Raw genomic sequence first — 20,978 nt, 5'->3', positions numbered from 1 at the left:
AACACCACCATGCCCAGCCCTCCTTACCTTTATCGACCCTCCCCACTTCTCTCCTTAAAGCTGACCTGAGGATCTGTGACACAGTGTGGGGATGTGCTTGCCAAGGGAGCTCATCCAGGCTTGGAAGAGCCTGCCAGCCATTCCCATCTGTGGAATTCCTGCTTTCCCAGGCTCGGATACTCTGAGTATCATTTAAGTATGTGAGAGATGGTGTTTGCTTAAGGTGTCTTGAACCTGCTTCCTCTACAGTCTGTATGTAATTTATGCCACCTTGCAGAGCTCCTTATCGGTCGGAAACCATCCTTTCCTTAGCTTTCTGTCTAAAAAAAGCATAAAAGCATAAAAGTTTAAGGGTCAGGCAGGAATGTAGGTCAGTGGTAGAGTGTACTTACTGTGTGTTTCAGGCCCTGGGTTCCATCCCCAGCACAGATAGACAGACGGACAGACAGATGGGGACACACACACAATTCCTGAAACTGCTGGGAGACATACTGTGAAAAGAAAAAAAATCTTGGGTTGCTCCTCTCCTGTGCATCTCACCGTTCTCTTCGCCCTGGTGGCAACTGAAAGACTTCGTTTGTTTGGATGCCCGGTCTGGAACTCTGGGCATTGAGCTAGCCAGTCAAGTAATCAGTGTCTGAGCTCACTCCTAGCCCTAACAGGGGTTTTAAAAAAAGAATTTTGTTGTTTGTTCTTGTTCAGAGGGACAGAGGCCAGGCTGGTGTGTTCTGACTCTGGCTTCTAGGGTGGCTCTGGATTGCCGTATTCCGGGGTCTGTAGTGTGGCCGGAGCAGTCTACACTCTCCCTGAGAGTTGAGTTTGCTCTCCCAGTTCCTTTCCACAGCACTGTCATCAATGCCTTAATCTCCTCAGCATCCACCAGCCCCACAGCTTGTGCAGTCCTCGGGGCTTCCGTTGTGATGTAATAGGCAGTGGTCCGTAATTCAAGCCTCTCTAACTTGGGACAGCAGGAGATCTGACAAATCCCTTTGAGGAGAGAGAGCTGGGAGCCTCATATCCAGGCATCCGAGGCTGGTTTCTGTTCAGCCTTTTCAGACTGTGTCTGGGAGTTCAGGGAATTCAGGGTTCAGAGATGATAACCAGTATGGGGCCCTGAACCTCTCTCTGAGACACACCTGCATTCTTCAACACAGCGTGTTGGTGGAGTCGCAGAAGTGGTCCTGCTGTGGATTCAGTTGTGTCTGGGCCTTTTCCTTCAGGAAGAAACCTTGTGGTGCCAGAGGACAGGTGACTGCCCTGCTTTTCCCAAGCCGCCGCCACCCCTGGGCGCCTGTTTACCTGGCTAAATTTAAACCTCTGCCTTCTGAATCCCAGCCTGCCCCCCTGGCTCTCCGTCCGCTGTGACCACTGGCTGACTGCTGCGGCTGTGCTTCCTGACTTCGTCCCTGTGGTTACAGTTGGGTCTCTTTGTGCCCTGTGAGTCTTCTTTCAGACGTTCTAAAGTTGGTCTCTGTCCTCTCTGCTTCCCCACCCCTGTGGCTTTTTTCTCAACTCTTCCCTGCCTCCTGATTTGGAGCCTGGGTCAGTACTGGTGGGGGCCTCGCCCTGACATCCTTCCAGGCGCCCTGAATGAAGGTTGCAGGGAAGCTCTTTAGAGGCGGCTGCTGTAAGCCCTCAGGGGCATTGACTCTCAGGTTTTGGGGTCTCCTCAGTTAGTATGGTGCTGGCAGCAGTACCACCACTAAAGGATACTAAAGAGGTACTTTTTTTTCTGAAATTGGCACCCCCAAACTCCAATCCCAAATCCCCCAAACCTATATGTCCCATGTGGCCTGCTTTGTGTCCTGGTTTTCCCTTGGATTTTTGTCCTTTCTGTTTCGGAGATGGGATGTGTATACCTTCTCTTCTCTGGCACGTACTGGCTTTCTGTAAATCAGGTTGTCTTAAAGGCCCCTTCAGTTCTGACCCCTGTTCCTCTACAGTTTGCTCTTGTAGTTTGTGGAAGTCACTGTGCCGTGACTCAGGCCTGGATGGGAGGCACACCAGCGGAAGTCCAGAGGTGTGTCCCTCTGAAGGTTGAGGGAGAGTGTTGAGAGGAGGGCCTGGGCCTTGTCCTTTCTCAGTGTTTCTAAAAGCACAGGCTCATGGGTAAGTTTTGTGGCCACACTAGCAGGGGTCTCTGTGGCTAGGTGGTATCCTGAACATTATGACAGGGCTTTCTGTCTGTAGCTTCAGATGACTTGGAGACAGGTTCCTGTTTTGTTGTTGTTTGTTTGTTTGTTTGTTTGTTTTACAATTTCTTTGGGTGTTTTAAAGTTTAACTAAAAAGTTAAACCATTCGTCTTTATTTTGAGTTTATTCTTTGGCAGTTTACAGTCCTTTCTTCTCAGTAGCTTCCTTGAACCTAGAACACAAACTCCTAAGCCGTTGCTCTTGTCCGTGTGATTCATAAGCTCAGAGTGGTTTACCCAGGTCTGTGGGCAGTGACTGAGTTTGGGTTAGAAAAGGCAGTGGCTTAGAAAGTTGATTCACCAGCTGCAGCCCCCAAAGCTCACCGCCAGTTTGTCTGCAGATGTCAAGCTGGGGTTGCCATGAGTCCCGATGGAGGGCAGTCTTTAAGACATCTTTACTCAAGAGTTTCCTGAGAAACAACTCAACAATGTTGAAAGTAGTAACAGAGCACAGCCCCGAAAGAACGTTTGTTTATAAAGCTATTGTGGCTGAGCTCCTGGTGGTCCTGATGTTGCCCATCCTCACCGCCATCACTCATCTTGTAAGGAAGCCTAGAGCTTACTGTGTGGTGCCTCTGGGCTGTCTCCTGCCTTCCTGCAGGCTGTTCCTGAGCTAGTGAATGGCATAGGAAGTCGCCTGGTGTACTCGATTCCTTCACACCCCAGAGGGAAGGAGGCTGCCCAGGCTGGGGAGGTTAGAACACAGCTCAGAGATCACAGGTGTGTCTGGAGGACTACACACTTTACCTACATTAGTTGAGAAGTTTCTCCTGGGAAATCTTGAGTAATGAATTATGAAATACTGCACAGAAATCTTGTTTGGGATTTGAGACCAGAAGTCAAGGTAAATGAACTCTTATGGAAATGTCATGTAGGAGCCGAGAAGAAGCAGGAGCTGGTACAGGGAAGGTTGGGAAGGGACGGGGCCACTGAAGAACGCACTGCACCAGAACAGACTGAGCTTGGGCCGGAGAGGTGGCTCAGCAGGTAAGATTACCTGCTCTCTAGTAGAGGACCTGGGTTCAGTTCCCAGCAGCCACATGGTGGAACCGTCTGTAAGTCTAGTTCCAGGAGATCTGATGCCTGCTTCTGAACACCAAGGGCACCAGCATGCACATGGTACACAGACGTATATGAGGTTAAAACATTCACATGCATAAAATAAAAATAAAGCTAAAAAAAATTAAAAATAGAAGAACAAGCTGGGGCCAAAGAGACTGTGCCTAAAGGTCACGGTACTTCAGTGGGCCTGGGGATGTACAGTATATACTTGCTGTCAAATCAGCATTAGCAACCATGCACTCTTAGGTGAGGCAGGCACCTCACTTCTTTTCTCGTATTTATAGTCTAGAGACATACCTTCATACCTATCCTCGGGGTGGCTGGAGGTAGGTTGTGGTGAAGGTGATGGGTTGGGTCCTTTGGCCATGCCTGGAGTTCCACAGGGCTTGTTCTGAGCTTGATCGTGAGGTCTAAGGACCAGTTTCCTGTCCGTCTGCTACTGACTTGATCTTCACTAAAGATGGAGGGTGCTGGGAAGGGTTTGGCTCAGAAGTGGAGAACTTGCACGGGGCTCCGAGTTCCGTTACCAGTACTGCAAAAATAGACAAAGAAACAAAGGAAAGAAAGAGATAGGTGCTCTGTTTTACCTGTGGCACCCGTGGCAGATTGGCCACCTGTGTCAGCATGCTGCTCTCCCTCAAAGAAAACAGCTCAGCAGGTCAAGGAGCTTGCTATATAATCCCGATGACCAGAGGTCAGTCCCTGGAGCCCAAGGAAAGATGAAGAGAACTGACTGCAGCAAAGGTGTCGAGTGACTTCTGCCAGTGCCCACACAAGTAGACAGACACACACCCCAATTGTGAAAGGAGGCACATGACCTGCACATGACCCACACCTGACCTGGAAGTACATCACCACCGAAAGGCATTTGAGTTCATGGTTTTAAAACTCACACCAAAGCCTTGGAAATGTTAAAAAGCTGACTGCTGTCAGGCTTCTTCCACTAAAAGACGAACAGTGAACGTAGACCTGTTTTGGCCGTGATCTGTGGTTGACAGCCAGGCCCACCAGCTTGCCTCTGTCTCAGGTCCTTTTCCAGTATGCCACATCTAGGGGGATGGATCAAATCCCTCACTGTGTCAGGGCTCAGATAAAATCCTTTAAGTTGTCGGGGCCTGGGGGCTGTGTCCCCAACTCTGTGCTTTACCTCAACTCTAATATAATAAATGGTTCAAGGACAGGGCTACTACAGACGGGTCTTAGCTCCTCCTGTACCATTTCTGCTACACACAGAGATTTTCCTAATTCCTGGCAATACTCTCCCCACTTTTCATCAACCTAAAACACAGCCAAGACCTAGCACCCAAACCCCTCACAGCCTGCCTTCTGCCTCCCGGGCGGCTTCATGACACACACCTCTCCACCACTCTGACACTCCTTTGGTGCTGCATGAACACCTGTGCTCTGCCACCATCTGAGGCTGTCTTGTCTACGTATCACCCTTTGCTACAAGTCTGCCCCCTCCCCTGTGTTTGTCTTGTTCTTCCATGCTTCTTCAGAGCCAAACTGCACCTGAGCTCAAAGTGCTCAGTAAGTGTCTGTTAATTTGGTTTGGTTTTTGATGTTCGCTTATTTGACACAGGGTTTCACTGTGGTATACTACACTGGCCAGCTTGGAATTCATTGTGTAGACCAGGCATGGCTATGAACCCACAGAGCTCTTCCTGCCTCTGCCTCCCAAGTTCTAGTCCCCTCTCTGTAAAAGCGAGCTCCAGGCAGCATCCGTGCTAAGGATGTTAAAGCACCCTAGGATGGGCCTTGAACAAGCTGGGGTCATAGTTTAAATGGGAGTACTTGTCTTTCTAAGTGGCACAGAATAATGGTAATACTGGGCTAAGTAAAGTAAGGTTTTTCCTAGGTGTGTCATTTTCTTGGAAATGGCCTGATTTTTGCCAAATGGAATATATAAAACATCACTTTCCTGTTGGGCATCTACTGAGTAAGTTTGGGCTGAGGTAGGGAATCCTAGGCAAAGGCATGCTGCCACAGGCTTTGTGGACCCAAAGGCTTGGGGATTTGGGGCACTGGGCATCAGAAGTCTAGGATTTCTGCCCCTGTGTAAAATGGGGTCTTGAGGCCGTGAATAAAACAGAACATGCCTTCTATTCTTCTGTAAATGGATCCTCCATGCGGCTACTCCACACCTGACTCTGGAGTTGTTAAGATCAAGCGAGGTGGTGTGCCTGAGGGTGTTCACAGCCAGCAAACAGCTCCGCTCCTACCTGTAGGATGTGCAGAGTGGAAAGAAGATCCAGAGGTTTCTAAATCCACTGACAAAACACAGCCCCAGGTGACTCAGGGGTGACTCATACCTGGCACTTGTCTTCTTGTTTGTGTATTTCTAGGAGTGGCTTTGAAAACTTTGTAGAAGCCTGTCTGGTGAGGTGAAATGGTATCCCAAAGACTTGAAAAGAAGTTACATTCTCAAGCCCAAGTGTAACCCTGCCCCCAACCCACGTAATATTTGACTGTTTCCCAGCCTTGTCATCTGAAATCATGTCAGACAGAATATCATTAACATTAACATGACTGTCTTTATCATGAAAGAGGAGGTCTAATCCATCCTGGGCAGTGCTTAGGCAACCAGGTCATGTGTGTCAGGTGCCATTGTGAAGAGGTGACTTTGGCGGGTTACCCAGCTCTGCTGACTGGGGCTTCCCGACCTGTGAGCATCCTTCCAGGGCTGGTGTAAGGATTAAATGGAGCGAATCCTGAATGCTCAAACAGAACACACGTGGGGCCTCGATCATAGACAGAAAGTGCTCAGGAAATGTTTGCCTTAATTGAGCTTCTGATCAACCACAAAGAATGTCATTGTGCAGCGGGCCAGCGAGCAGGTCTATGGTGTAACCAGCAGCTCACTATGTCTGGGAGGCAGGGTGTTATTTTCATACTTAAACGGGCATTAATAAGCTCCATAGACGTGTCGGTTCCACAGTAACCTGACTGAGGTAACACTGCATTTTCCATACATACAATTTATTATGCTGGGACCATATCAAAAAACCTGGTCAGGCCCTCGCAGACAGCTTCAAGTATATTCTTACAAGTTCAGTGGCTGAGTCTCAGGAGGCATCCCACAGTTCCTCTCACTGCCTGGAAGGCTCACCCTCAAAAGCATTTTGTGAGGGATGGATCTCCTCTGATTTCTGACTGACTGGAACGCTGGTCTCTGAGAACATACTTGGGGCTTCCTTCCACGATTGAGAGCTAAGAAGAGCCTCTTGCGTTCTTTGCATCTCCGTCTCTGCCCCTGTCCTGTCTTGCTACGGAGTGGCAGGGTTGCTGATTTTTGAGGGCAGTGGGGAGCATGGTAGGGATCCAGCCAGGGCCTCAATGCATGTAAGGTAAACATTCTGTCTGTCGTTGAACATATTCCCAAGCCCCATTTCTTGTTCTAATCAACTTTATTGACATGTAACTTCCATGGAGTGAAATCTACACATTGAAGTGTGTAAGTCAATACATTGGGACAAATGTGTGTGTGTATTCAGTAAACTATCCTCTCAGCCCTGAGACATCCTTACATGCCCAGTAAAGTTCCCAGGAAAGCAGAGTGTGTGCTTCACCATGAACTAACGTGGCTGACTGTGATTTTGAATCACTGTAGATTAGTCTTCCCTGTCCAAAAATTCCACATCACTTAAATTATACCAGAATTGAGGACTTCTCCTTTGCCACTTATCTTCTTTTGCCTGGCAAAACGTCTGTGAGACTCTATTGTTGCAAACTAGTTTGTTCCATTTTATTATCGATGTTTGCACATTATCTTTTCTGTTTAGGGGTTCCAGATTGTTACAAGCATCTGTGTGTTGGGGTGGGAGGGGTGGTGTGCTTGTGTGTGCATGCATGTGCAGACCAAAGATGGACATTGTGTGTCTTCCTCCACCGCTCTCCATGTTATTTTTTTTTTTTTTTTTTTTTTTGAGACAGGGTCTCTCACTAAACCTGGATCACACTGGTTCAGCCTGACTGACTGGCCAGTGAACCCTCTGAGCCTGTCTCCCCAGCACTGGGAGTACAGATGTGCACTGCCATACCCAGCTTTTTTTTTTATGGGTGCTGGGGGTTCTAATGTGGGTCCTCAGGGCGGTGAGGCAAGCACTTCACTGCCCGAGCGAGCCATCTCCCACCTCAAACTTTGTCTTTAATTGTCTATTTGGTCTACTTTTATTAACCACTGTGACCTTTGAACATTTTATTTTGAAGTAACTTTAAATTTACAGAAATATTGAAAGGATAATACAGAAAAATTTTACATGCTTTTCGCTTAATCTCCATAGGCCAGACATCTTACCCGACAATTAACATTGTAACACTGTTAGTGAAACATGGCCCTTAGTCCAATTTCCCAGATTTTTTTCCCAAATGTCTTTGTCTGGCTTCAAGTCCAATAAAACATCTCATACTAAACCCAGTCGTCATGTCAGCGTCATTGTCTCCTCCTCTTGCTTCTCCTTCTTTGACAAGGTCTCCCTATATAGCCTAGGCTAGCCTTAAACTCACAATCCTGTTCTACCTCAGCTTCCTGAATGCTAGGGTGGCGTATACCCACCGGGATGCCCAGCATTTGGATATCCTTTTTTTTTTTTTTTTAAGCATTTATTTATTTATTTTTGATGGGCAAGTATGTGCACCAGGGTATGCAATATGGAAGTCAGAGGACAACTTAACAGGAATTGGTTCTCTCTTCCACCATGTGAGTCCTAGAGATAGAACACAAATCATCAGGCTTGGCTGCAAGTGCCTTGACCCACAGAGCCATCTAGCTGGCTCCTCTTGTGACTTTCTAATCTTCTCCTATGTGTACACTTCTTCAGTGTGGAGACGCTGAACATCTAAGCTGTAACGATTACCCTGGCTCCCCCTGACTCCGCTCTGCATGCTGGGGATGGAACCTAGGGTCTTGTGTGTATACCAGGCAAGCACTCTATCACTGAGCTATACCCCCCAGCCCTTCCCCGAGCATGTCTGAAATGTATATCTGGATAGTGTTCCTCCAAATGTTTGGATTTGTATGGTGTTTCTTGGGAATGGTTATGCATTCTGTTAATAACAACACAGGTCACACTGGGGCGCTTGGTGCTGATATGCACAGAACTGTGATGCTGGCTTTTAATGTAAGTGTAAGTGTAATGGGGTTTTTCTGTGACTTAGTGCAAGTGTACCATGTTGCCGCTCATTTCCCATCTCCCCCCGCCCCTCAGGTTTTCGTCCCTGTGGTGCTTGCTCAGGGTTAACTGCACACACCCTTAGCTCACGAACGTCTTTGTAGACATGCTCTGTGGTGTCACTGACAGCAGTGAGATTCCATTGCTGTCTTAGAATACTGTCAGATCTTTATATCTGAATGTTAATAATTTTGCTTTGGCCAGCTGCCTTTCACTTCTGGAAAAGCCTTCACACCCTTCCATTCTCTACTCTTGCTCTGATTTGGACATCCATCCACTTGCAGCCCGTGAATATCCCTTTCAACATCCCTGTGGCATGTGTCTACTGGCAAGTCTCTCAGGTTTCACTTATCTGGAAACATCTTTTCTCCATTCTTGGTTTAGGATAAGTTTTTTGGATATAAAAATTATTACATTTTTTTTTCAGCATTTTACTGATGCTATTTCAAATCTCTGGGTTTTTGTTTTGTTTTGTTGGTTTTTTTTTTTTGTTTTGTTTTGTTTTTCTGGGAAGTTGGTTGCCCTCAAAATCATGCCTCCTGCATGTCCCCCCTGCTGCCTCCACTGTGTGTGTGTGTGTGTGTGTGTGTGTGTGTGTGTACACACGTTCATGTGTGCATGTATACACATACAGGCAAGACCAGAGGTCAATGCTGGGTGTCTTTCTTACTAAACTTTCCAGTTGACTAGGCTGGCTGGCCAGTGAGCTCCACGACCCACCTTGCCCCTACTTCCTAGCTCTGGTATTAGCGATGTTCACTGCTCCATCTGACTTTTTCTGTGGGTATGGGGATCTGAACCTGTGTACCACATACTTTACCAGCTGAGTTACCTACGAAGCCCCTGCTGCCTTTGCTTTTAAAACTGTGTTCATTTAAAGTTTTATTTTAAATTTACTTTATGTGTGGAGGTATTTTGCCTGCAGAGGTAGGGGAAAGTGTCTTCGATTCCTCTGGAACTGGAGTTACGGATGACTGTAGCCACCATGTGCTTGCTGGGAATTGAATGTGATTCTTTTTGCTTATAGCTCTTAAAACTTTCTCAGTGTACAAGTTAATGAGTTTTGTTTGTTTGTTTGTTTTTATCAAAGTCGTGAAAACCTTGGCAATTATTTATTTAAGTATTTTCCTTTCCCATTTCCATCCTCAGATCCTGATACTTTAACTACATTAGATGAGTTGATTCTTTCACACTGGTTCCTAAAATTTAATTTCTTTCTCTTTGTGTATTCAGGAGGGATGTACATGTATGCACACACATGCACATGTATGCGCATGCGTGTGTAGGCCAGAGATTAATCCTGAGTCTCTTTTTTGAGACAGTACCTCTCACTGAACCTGGAGTTCACTGACTCAGCTAACCTGGCTGGCCTGTGAGCATACGGGGAAACTTCTGTCTCCACTTCCCCAGCTGGGATTACAGGAGCTCCATGTCCCCTTAGCTGTTTCTCTTAGATGCTGGAGATCTGAGTCCTTGCGCTAGGCTGCAAACACTTTACTGTCTGCGCTAACCCTCAGCCCATCTCGGGATGATCTGAGAACTAGGGACTGTGCGCATCTGTTTGTGAATTCTGGGACTTGATTAAGCCTAGTGGCGCAGCTGTTCAGGAGGCTGAGGCAGGAGAATTGCAAGTTTCAAGCCAGCTTGAGCAGCTTAGTGAGACTCCATCATAGAATAAATTCTAAGGAACCAAGGCTATGTAGCCCAGAGGGAGAGGGCTGGCCTCACATGATTAAGGACCTTGTTCTCCAGTGATGAAAGAGCAGAGACAAAGCAAACCTCTGGCTTCATTAGCTCTTTTTGGGTGGTTTTTCTGTTTGGGTGGCTTTTTTTTTTTGGCCGACAGCTCAATTGCTGGCTCATCACTTTGTGTCGGTGTGGCCTGCTCTGACCCTTGCCACTGTCGATCTGTAGAGAACAGGAGCATCAATCAACTCAACAGGACACAATGCCTGTCTCCTTTACAGATCACATTAGGGCTTGGTTTTACTGTTTCCTCTCTTTGTGTCCAAATAATCTTCCAGATTGTTCCAGAATGTTCGCCCAGTGGTCATCTTTTCACCAACTGATGGGCATTTACGGTTGTTTCTGCTTTTGGCTATTGTGAATAATGTTAATGGCAGCATGAGTATATAAGTTTTTGTGTTGGGGAGATAGCAAGGAGTACAATCACTGGGGCACATGCTGCTCTGTGCCTAACCTTTGGGGGAAATAGTAGGCTGTATTTCCAAATGGCTGCAGCATTTTCCTGTGAATAGTGTGCGATTCTAATTTAGCCATACTCTTATCATTTGTGAATTATAGCCACCCTAGTGGGTGTGTGCTTTGTTACGATGTGAAGACAATGTTCCCAAAAGGTCCCTGTGTTAAAGACTTGTACTCCAGACTCTTCTGTTGGGAACATGCTTTGGCCCTTTGGGACGTGGCACCTTGTGATTAAAGAGATGTGTGATCCATACAAGGCCAGTGTGACTATATTTGGAGTTTGGGGGAGGTAACAGGTTAGCTGATGCAAGAGAGTTAGGCCCTGCTCTGGGTTGGTTGTGGTTTGAGTCCTTCCAGGGTTGTGTAATAGAAATCTGGCCCTCTGTGTGACAGTGGAATGTGGGGACCATGGATCATACCACAAGAGGAACTGGCAGGGAACTGACAAGGTAGAGCATGACCAAACCCCAGAAATCTCAAAAACTGAGATTAGAATTCCGTCCTGAGTCTGGCAGGAGTAGAGCTAACTCCCTCCCTGTTTCTCCATGCCTGCCTCAGAGCATGTAATCCAGAGACCCCCAAACCACGTGGTCACAAGTAGTCAGTCACAGAGCACAGAACCTGGAATGCCTCGCCATGTTAATGAGGCATCTCAGTACCTTAGCTTTCAGTCAGTGACCTTTTTCCACCCTGGATATTCTCACCCCCAAAACAATATATCCCTTGGTTCACCCCAAATAAAGTATATGTGTTCAAACTCACCCCTAATAAAGAAATCTGACCAAACTACGATTGTCTCAGAGAGCTGCTTCATTAAAGGTAGTCAGAGAAGGCCTTCAATTTAAGGAGCCATAACCAGCCTGATCAGGATCCTGCTTGTCTAACCTGATAACACAGTAGGAAGTGATAGAACTTTAATACGTGTAGTCTAGGATAAGATAATCATGCCATTAATGTATGCACATAGCACCCAGTATGACTGACAAGGCCAAGAGGGTCCTTACAAAGGCCAGAGTGATGGGGTCAACTGATCTTGGTCTTTAATCCATGAAAAAATGAGCCAAGGAAGTCTTTTGCTTTATACAAACCCAGCCCTGTTATAGTAATGGAAATTGGACTCTTAGAAACATTATGCTGGAATTGGTGCTCTGATTAAAAAAGCCCCCCCCCCCCCCCTCTTTCTTTCTCCCTCTTACTCTGTCTGCCTCTCCCTCTCTTCTGTGGGAGTGGCTAGAGAAAGGCATTGGATGTCCTGGAACTGGAGTTAACAGGCTGTTTGTGAGCTTCCCTGTGGGTTGCTAGGAACTGAACCCTAGTCTTCTGCAGAAGCAGCGAGTGTTCTTAAGTACTGAGTCTTCAGTGAGAGAGACCATCTATAAGCCAGTAGGAAAGCCCTTACCAGAACCTGACCATGCAGACAACCCCGACTTGGTGCCGCCAATTTCCAGAAATATGTGAAAATAATATTTTGTTATTGCAGCCTGAGCAGGTAGGGCATGCTTTTGATGTGATATGTATCTCCCAAAAAGGTTAATGGGGACCGGTGCATGTAGCTCAGTGTAGGGTGCTTATTCAGCATGCATGAGGCCCTGGGTTCCATCGTCTGAATAGACACTTCTCCAAAGAAGATGTCCCTGTTGTGTAGTGGTGTGCTGTTTGTCTTGTCACAGAGACATCAGATACATGATTTTCAAGTTCTTTTTTGAGGTTCCCAAGTTACTTATTTTGGGTTCATTGTTTGTTCAACTGAAGACAAGTTTGAATACACTGATACAGACCCCTGGTGGTGCTTTCTCATCTGATGCAGGAAACAACCTGCAGGTGCTTGGAAAATCAGATCCAGCATGATAAATTAGCAAAATGTGAATCTTCTGATGTTCATAGAACCTAATGTTTTCTTATAAGTAGAAAAAAAAAAAAAACATTCATTGGTATCCTTGAGGTTTCTAGCAATCAGAAGCCTGGGGGCTTTCCTTTGGTACGGATATGTTGGGTTAGCTGATGGTTCTTGAATGAAGCTCTTATTAGGGCCAGGGTCTCAGGGCCGGTCATTCAGAATACACAGCAGTAGGGGCTTACACCCTTAGCGTCTTTCCACAGGTTTAGAAGGCTAGAGAAGAGTGAAAGTCCTTCAAATATAAAACCAAGCGCTTTGCAATAGAAACAAGCATCATTTTATACAGTGATGACTCTTCTCTTCCTTAACACAAAATAGTGCAGACGAGCCCATGGTGTTTGTAGTTGTTAGTTGTGGTTTACGGTGCTGAGGCAGAACCCAGGCCTATGCATGTTAGAGTATTCTGTATTCAAGCTATACCCCAAGACCTTGGTGTGCCTTTCTCTCCTGAAGGAATGCAAAATAAATTTAATTCTGAGTTTCATGGCATCCCTTAAGATTGGAGCCTGCCTGAGGTCACTCAAATTTCTGAGGGAATGTTAGACTCACACTAAGCATTCTGAAGACCGTCTCTGGCATTCTGTTCCAGGAACAGGCTCATCACTGGGTGGTGAGTCACATCTGTGCCAAGTTGCAACTTTGTTTGTAGAATGCATTTTCCTAGACAGGTTGACAACTGATAATGCTTCGCACATGTTTGTGACACACACATATGTGACACACACATATGTGACACACACATATTGCTCCCTTCTGCTATTTGTCTGTCCAATAGTGAGACCGTCTTGAGGTGGACAAGCCCCAGTATAAGGGCATCTGGACTTAGGAACTAGCTGTGTGGCCTCAGGGTGGCATAGACCTGTCAGGAGTGGTCATCTGCCTGGGGTTCATATGCATGACCATGTCACTGAGTGGTATCAGACTCAATGAAGTTCTGGATCAGAGGGCATTTGGGCACCTCTGCTTGTGTCCCCACATTGCCATCCAGAGCTAACCATGCCATAGCACTTCAGGAGGGGTGAAGGCTGCCAGGCCAGAGCTGCTGATCTTGTGTGCACAGGGCAACAGGCTGTGGTGCTGGGAGCCAGAGAGAGAAAGGCTTCTCACCCATCTTTGGTTAGCCATGATGTTGGGCTTCTGATCCCTGAGTTGTTTTACACAGCTCTGACTCATGTGAAACCCCCCCAAGGGTCCCGGCCTTGTGAAGTCTGTGAGTCCTGTGTACTAAACTTGCTACATTTCAGGCTTGACACTTCAGCTGCACTGCAGCATGCTAAACTGACTTCTTTTATAGACTTCTCCTGGCCTGCGGGGGGTGGGGGGGGGTGGGGGGGGGTGGGGGATTTGCTGTCAGCCACCCAGTGCTCGGCATGTACAGGTATCCTGAGGTCTTGGCAATCAGGAGGGCACACAAGGTGAGATCGTATAATACATTCCTGTGGGATCTGCATTCGCTCCAGCAGACTTGATGCTTTCTCATGAGGAGAAACAAAAGGCCTTTTTAGGACAGATAACTGAGCAATGTGGCTCACACCCACATCATACACTAAATGTACAAGTGGGGACTTTCCTTGGGTCTGGCTGTTAAAAATGAAATCTGCACTGGGATGCCACAGAGCCACCCCAGGACACTGTGTGTTGCCTTCAGCTACTGCCAAAGCATTCCTGCCTGTAGGTCATGACTGATACTTTGTTTCCAGTCAGTGGCTCCACCCATTGTCTTCCCAGACACCAAAGCCTTGTCAGGTGTCAGGCAGTAGTTCCCACCGCTGCTGCTCTTGCCCTGTGGTGTAGCTTCTGTAACACACTTGTGGTTAACCCCGTAGAAGCTACTGGCCCATGCCCTATGGTGAAGGCAGTCCTATTTGGGTGGATGAAAACCAGCACCCCTCAGTGGAGTCTCCCCAAGAACCCCCTGCTCACTGCATATCGGATCTTGAGAGGGCTGAATGGCCAGAGCAGTTTGTGTATATGAGACTTGGCTATCCTTGGCCACCTTTGTCTAGCCTGCCCTGATCAACCATCTTCCATTTCCCTTGGTACTGCTCCCTTTCCATCCTGTTGAGTGTGGGAGTTTGGCCACACACATGCACACATGCCTGCACTCATGTGAGTGCGAGTGGCCAAGATGCTGTAACAACAGGGCACCTTTGCACAGGCTGTTTAATGTGTGACTCCACGTGGTGTGACAGGATTCTCTGACACAAGCAAAGCCTGGCCTTTTGCCTTCAAAGAGTTTACATTTATACACAAGAAGTTTTAAAGAGCAGAGAGAGAGATCCGATAGATACAAGTCAGAGCCTCTTGCCAGCCAAAGCCTTGGGCATTCACTAACCTCTGAGCCTCAACCTGTTTGTCCCTAAAGGAAGTTTCGAGAATTCACTTCTGAGACTTTAAGAGGCTACTTAAAAATGGGACAGTTTTCTTTTTCAACTCAGGTGTATCATCTTTTCAAATGGTAACTAAGTTACAAGGACCCAAGTAGCTCTTGCGCAGTGATGGAGTGCACCCATCACTACAAGGCTACACAGGCAGTCGGCAGGGGCTCCCCCATGGAGCTGCACCCACACTCAACAACACTTTCTTTTTTTGTTTGTTTGGTTGGTTTTTTTGTTTTGTTTGTTTGTTTTTGTTTTTGTTTTTGTTTTGTTTTGTGTGTGTGTGTGTTTCGAGACAGGGTTTCTCTGTTTAGCCCTGGCTGTCCTGGCACTCACTCGGTAGACCAGGCTGGCCTCGAACTCAGAAATCCGCCTGCCTCTGCCTCCCAAGTGCTGGGATTAAAGGCGTGCGCCACCACCGCCCGGCTCAACAACACTTTCTGTTTGGCGTTATCTACTTAGTAAATGGGATTTCCAGTTACTTCTTTCAGCCTGGAGACTCCATGTAAAAATAAAACTACTGCAATAGTAAAGGCAACAGCCGGGAGTCCTTTGACTCGAAGAGGCCTTTGGGGCTGTGCTCCATTCTAATTTGCTTTGGATCTTTTGCTGTCCAGGATGCTGTCTAACTCGTGAGCTCTCATGTGACCTTTTGCCCCAGTCTTCCAACTAGCTAGAGCTATAGGCTGCGCTATGCTTTTATTTTCTATACTACAAAGAAAGTCAAGAAACACCAGTTGCTATCAGTTGGTTCCTTTGATGGGGGCTGGAAACTTGGCTCAATAGTCAAAAGCACTGGCTGCTCTTTCAGATCCCAGCACCCATGTTGGCTTATAGTGACCCATAATTTTAATCCCAGGGGATTCTATTGCCCTTTCCTGACCCCCACAGCACCAGGAACACATGTGGTACACACACACACACACATACATACACACACACTTTTTTTTTTTTAAGGATTGTTCTTTGAAAAGTAAGTCATGCCAAGTACACACCTTTGATCCCAGCACTTGGGAGGCAGAAACAGGCAGATTGCTGTGAGTTCGAGGCCAGCCTGGTCTACAGAATGAGTTCCAGGACAGCCAAGGCTCTACAGAGAAACCGTGTCTCAGAAAAAGGAGAGTGACTTAGTCACACAGCCTTGTGATCAGCTTCACTTGTTCCCAGGGGTCTCCATTTCTCTTGACTGCAGGGACATTATTGTTCATAGAATGGGACCCAGCTCCATCTGCCTATGGAAACTGTCCTCTCTTGGGTTCCACAAAACTTTCGGTTGTTGCTTTGTAGAAAAATATGGAGTTAAGGTTGTTCTGATTATGCACATTTGGTCCATTGCTTTCTGAACATGAAAGGTCACTGCGGCTTTAGGTCTGGTGGACCCAAGCCTGGCGACAACACTTGTGAGACAAAACTAGGAGCTGCCGCATTGAAAGGAAGGCATATGAAATTGCCTGAGGACACGTTGAATTTGACATGGTGTGTCTTTCCGAAAGTGGCAAACAGGACAGCGCATGCTGTCAGGGAAGTTGGCCATGAAGGATAGAAATTGAGTTGTAACTTGAGGGGAAGTAGAGGCAAAAGGACACTGTGAGATGGGATAGGAAAGGGTGCAGACCCCCAATGGGAGTGTGAGAAGAAGGAAAGGCAGGCGGCACGCTGAAACCTGTAGCCGTTCACACCAAGTTGGGTGCATTACATTTCTTCTGCCTTTTGCACCACGCCAGGCTGTCTGGATCTCCCCTTCGCTGGTCCTCAGGCCTTGCTATGCTTTTTGAAAATATTACTTTTATTTTTGTTTAGCATATGCATACTGTATACATTATTGGGATTCTGTGAGGTATTGGGGGTTCTTTTTATCATCCTTACCCAACTTTCCATGCCTCAAGGAATCACTAGTCTGTATTCAGGTCGCCACGTTTGAACTGCCACACATGTGAGAGACTGTGAGGCGTGTGTCTTTCGAGTTTCCACTGATTCACTTACCATAATTGTTTACCTCTAGGCACACCTGTGTAAATGCTAAGGGTTTCGGTCTTCTATGTGACTGACTTTGTGTCCTGACTTCTGCCTAGTCCACTCCCCAAGGTCCCTTCTCATGGTCCCTGTGGCCCTGAGGAAACAGGCTCCTCACCATGAGAGGAAGACTCTTCCCGTGGCCCCCCAGTCTCCACCTGAATCTTTCTTGGTATATAGAAATTTCTGTGACAGCCTTGTGCTTTGCAGTCTTCCACATGCTTTATACCTGACTGAGGCTTCCTGGTGTGGTCTGTCAGCTTGTGTGTTGTTTTCCCCCCTTCCTGTGTTACTTCTCTCCTGACTATGGCCACTCTGCTCCCCACCCAACCATCACCATTGCCATCCACTCTTCCCCACTTGGGCCCAGCACAGGCCCATCGTCTTGTTAGAATTAATGTGAGCACAGCTGTACCACCCGCCTCCCCTCCCCCCCCCACCCCGTTACATTTTATCATTATTAGTTCTAGCTACATGATGTAGTCTTTGTCCACAAAGCAGCAGGTTTTAGGGCTGAAAGAGGCTGTGATCCAACACAGTTGAACGTTCACCTCTCTCTTCAGGGTGGTAGATATTTAGTGACTAATTAATGTGATCAAAATGTTAGAAAAAATGATGATTTTGGCCAAATTATTTTTCTTCGCTTACCACGGAAATGTAATGTATTACACGGTGTGAATCACGCCCCCCATACTTCTTAACTGTGGACTCCTCTTTGCTCCAAGTAAGTGGCTGAGGCGAACCATTGCCAGGTCAGAGGTGGGTAAACGCTCCAGAGCTGAGGCTCTGATGCCACCCATGTGGCTGTTGCTACAGCAGTCATGTTTGCGAGCCTTTGGCTCAGCTGTGGACCACTGCGTAGGGGAAAGTGTTCTGTATTTTCTCAAATAAAAAATAAGGATTGACACATAATCCAGAGAGGTCAGAGGTCAGAGTCAGCGTGACACATGGACCACATTCTTGAGAGAGGATGTTCCATGGCCTTCTTGATTCTGGTCCTCTTCCCTTCCCTCTCATACACATCCGGCATCAGAGCCTCAAAGAACCATTTGCTTCCTTCTGAACAAGATTCCTGAATTCGCATGCTTGTGGCTGTCACCCATGGCCTGTAGTTGTGTGCAGTGCCCTTTCTTTCGCACATGCAGTCTTGTGACAGCATTCTGCAGGGTTCTGCGATCCTGCTGCCTCTACCCTCCGTGGACATGTGGCAGTCTCCTCCAAGCTCCCAACGATGCTCACACATATAACTTCTTATAGAAAACCTTGCGCATTCCTGTAGCTGTCTGGCGTAAACATGCTCGGGCTATTTAAAAAGAACCCCTCTATTTATCACCATGCCCAAGGCAGGTCTGGGTGAATTTGTGTCAGATGAGCACACCCTCTCTGATGGAGCTGCCAGGCAAGGAACCAGCAGGAACACTGCCATGTGAGGAATCCACTCAGATTCAGGACAGTCGGCCTTTGAGGAGGGACTCTGAAGAAACCACAGACTGACAGTAAGAGAGAAAACTCTGCCAGATGCGGGGTGGGGGTGGGGGGGATGGGGGCGGGGCAGTGAGGAGAACAGAGGCCCAACAGGGAAAAGGTGCAGGAAACCCATGGAGAGTGTTGGAGGAGACTCTGAGCAGAGGCTGTATGGAGAGGGCCATCTAATAGGAAACCACTGGCAGGAAGGTGTACAGGGTGTGGAGGGAGGGCCTGGCAGGCTCAGCGTCGTGGTGCCCATCTGGCTAGCAGCTGCCCACAGTGCTGGAACTAGACGTTCACTCAGATGCCTGTTCCATGCCTACACCAGATACTGACTGGCTCTCAAACACCTAAATGAGTCCCTGCCTGGAGCCACTGCCTGGAGAATACATTCATTCAAAGCCCAGCTACCCCACTGCAGCCAAAGGACTGGGGGTGCTGATGGGCCAGGACTCTGGTCATCCTGATACAGACCTGGGTGCTGAGAGACCCTGGAGGCAGTGGAGACTGGACTCTAACTGTGCTGCATCCTGACTAACATGCTCATGCTACCAGCCCTGCTGATTTCCACTTTGCCATCTGTTACCTAAAAAGAAGAGAATTTCACACAGCAGCCTGAAGGGTATAAAATGAATGTAGAACATTTCCCTGCTGGCTGTGCTGCACCAGAGTGGCTTTCCTATGGAAAGGAGTTGCCAGCACTCTTTCCCTTCATTGCTTATTCTTAAACTTTCTGCAAATGAATGTGTAACAAAGTGAAACCCAAATGTCACATGTAAAGATGCAAATACTAAGAAATTGCAATAAAAATATGAAAACTTAGAATGTGTGAAATGGCAGCTTATTACCTGGTCTCTTCGATACTTTGTCTCTTTGAATTTGACATGGACTCATAATGTGGCAAAGAATCATTGGATTTTCCCATACCTTTTCTGTATATAAAAGGGAAGTTTAGAATGCTGCCTATCAGGAAAAATTAACAGTTGATGCCAATGATACCATGACATTATATAAATTATAGGGCTATAGTTTAGTGGTGGGACACCTAACAACATGTGTGAGACCCTAGGTTCCATCTCCAAGAGTGGAAAAAACATTAAGCTGAGCATGGTTGATCAAGCCTAGAGTTCTAGCACCATCACTTAAGATGTGGGGGCAGGAAGATCAGGAGTTCAAGGTCATCCTCAGCTAGATAGCAAGGTGTGTGTGTGTATGTGTGTGTGTGTGTGTGTGTGTGAATGTGTGTGTATGTGTGAGAGTGTATGAATTGTATATGCGAGTGTGTATTAGTGTGAATGTGTGTGTATGTGTGAGTGAGTGTGTATGAGTGTGAATGTGTGTGTATGTGTGAGAGTGAGTGTGTATGAGTATATGTGTGTATGAGTATGAATATGTGTGAGTGAGTGAGTGTGTGTGTGTGTGTGTGAGAGAGAGAGAGAGAGAGAGAGAGAGAGAGAGAGAGAGAGAGGTAGAGAGGAAGAGAGAAAGAGAGATTGAGTGAGTTAATATGCTGTAGTTTTCTGGTTGCAGTCTGAGTGTGTTCTGTTTCTGGAGGGCTATGGTAGTGATGCTGTACTTAGCCACAGGAGGAGGCTCCTGGTGATGAATATCATTTCCCAAACACTAGGACAATTCTGTCTGCTTCATTGTTTCACACTTTGGGGTAAAATCCTATTACCTACAATCTAAATATTAAGCAAGGACTGAAAGACGGGAGGAGTTTCATACCTACAATTCCAGCACTCAGGATGATGAAGAGTTCAGGGCCATCCTGGGCTACATAACAAGAGCCTGTTGGGGGGAAAAAAAATAAAGAACTAGAACCAAGTTCATTAAAATCAGGAACAAGATAAGGCTGTCCATGATCCTCACTCTTTTTCAATATGGTGCTTGAAGCACTAGATAAAGCAGTAAGATAAGAAAAGGAAATTAAAAATACAAATAGGAGAACTCAAATTATCCCCATTTGAAGTTGATATGACAGAATACATAAGAGATTCCCAAAATTCTACTAGAAAACTTCTAGAAAAGATCAGTGATTTCCGTGGCAGGATACAGACTCAACCTTCGACCTCTTTTATAAGGGGATCCATTTCATTCAAAAGAGCACTCACGGCTTTGTCTGTTGCGTGTAATAAAAATTAAATAAAATAAACCATACTATTGTCTTTGTGACTTTGGCCTGTGCTCTTACCTCTCCTGGTTCCCTTTGCTCCATCCGATCAATCGATCAATCGATCAATTGCAGTGCCAGGAGCTGCTGTCCATGCTCCACCAGCTCCCTCTTGGCTTCTCTTTTGTTCCTCCCAGCTTAGCTTCCCCAAGCCGCCATCACTGACCTGGCTTCTATCTCTGCCTACCTTTGCTCCAAGGAATGAAAAACTCAGACAGCTTCATTATTTTAGAGCTTGCCGGATAGCACAGTTGCTGGGAGCAGAATCTCCTGTCCTAACCTTAACAGCTAGCCTATATCAGCCAGTCTTTGCCAACCTCTTTGGCTATCTGCCAGTGGCAGAGGCTGCGGGTTCTAGCTTCCCCAAGATCTTACATGGTTGTTTCCTGCTTCTCCTTCCAAGGCCTGGCTGAAAAGCCT

General features: G+C 46.9%; 1 protein-coding gene and 1 long non-coding RNA gene across 2 annotated transcripts in view; one reads left to right on the top strand and one right to left on the bottom strand.

The window, feature by feature from the left end:
* The window catches only part of LOC143443517 (uncharacterized), a 33,729-nt gene extending 13,551 nt beyond the window's left edge, over nt 1-20,178 (bottom strand). Inside the window, exons 1-2 of the long non-coding RNA XR_013112597.1 lie at nt 20,114-20,178; nt 3,552-3,786 (exon numbers count right to left, since the gene is read on the bottom strand). This is a non-coding gene — a long non-coding RNA (uncharacterized LOC143443517). The remainder of the gene's footprint in view (nt 1-3,551; nt 3,787-20,113) is intronic.
* The window catches only part of Wnt5b (Wnt family member 5B), a 96,715-nt gene that overhangs the window by 2,072 nt on the left and 73,665 nt on the right, over nt 1-20,978 (top strand). The gene's annotated exons all lie outside the window — the stretch shown is intronic.

Source organism: Arvicanthis niloticus, chromosome 9 (assembly GCF_011762505.2).
Source record: "Arvicanthis niloticus isolate mArvNil1 chromosome 9, mArvNil1.pat.X, whole genome shotgun sequence".
NCBI classification, from domain to species: domain Eukaryota; kingdom Metazoa; phylum Chordata; class Mammalia; order Rodentia; family Muridae; genus Arvicanthis; species Arvicanthis niloticus.
This window is presented reverse-complemented; position numbering and strand designations above follow the sequence as displayed.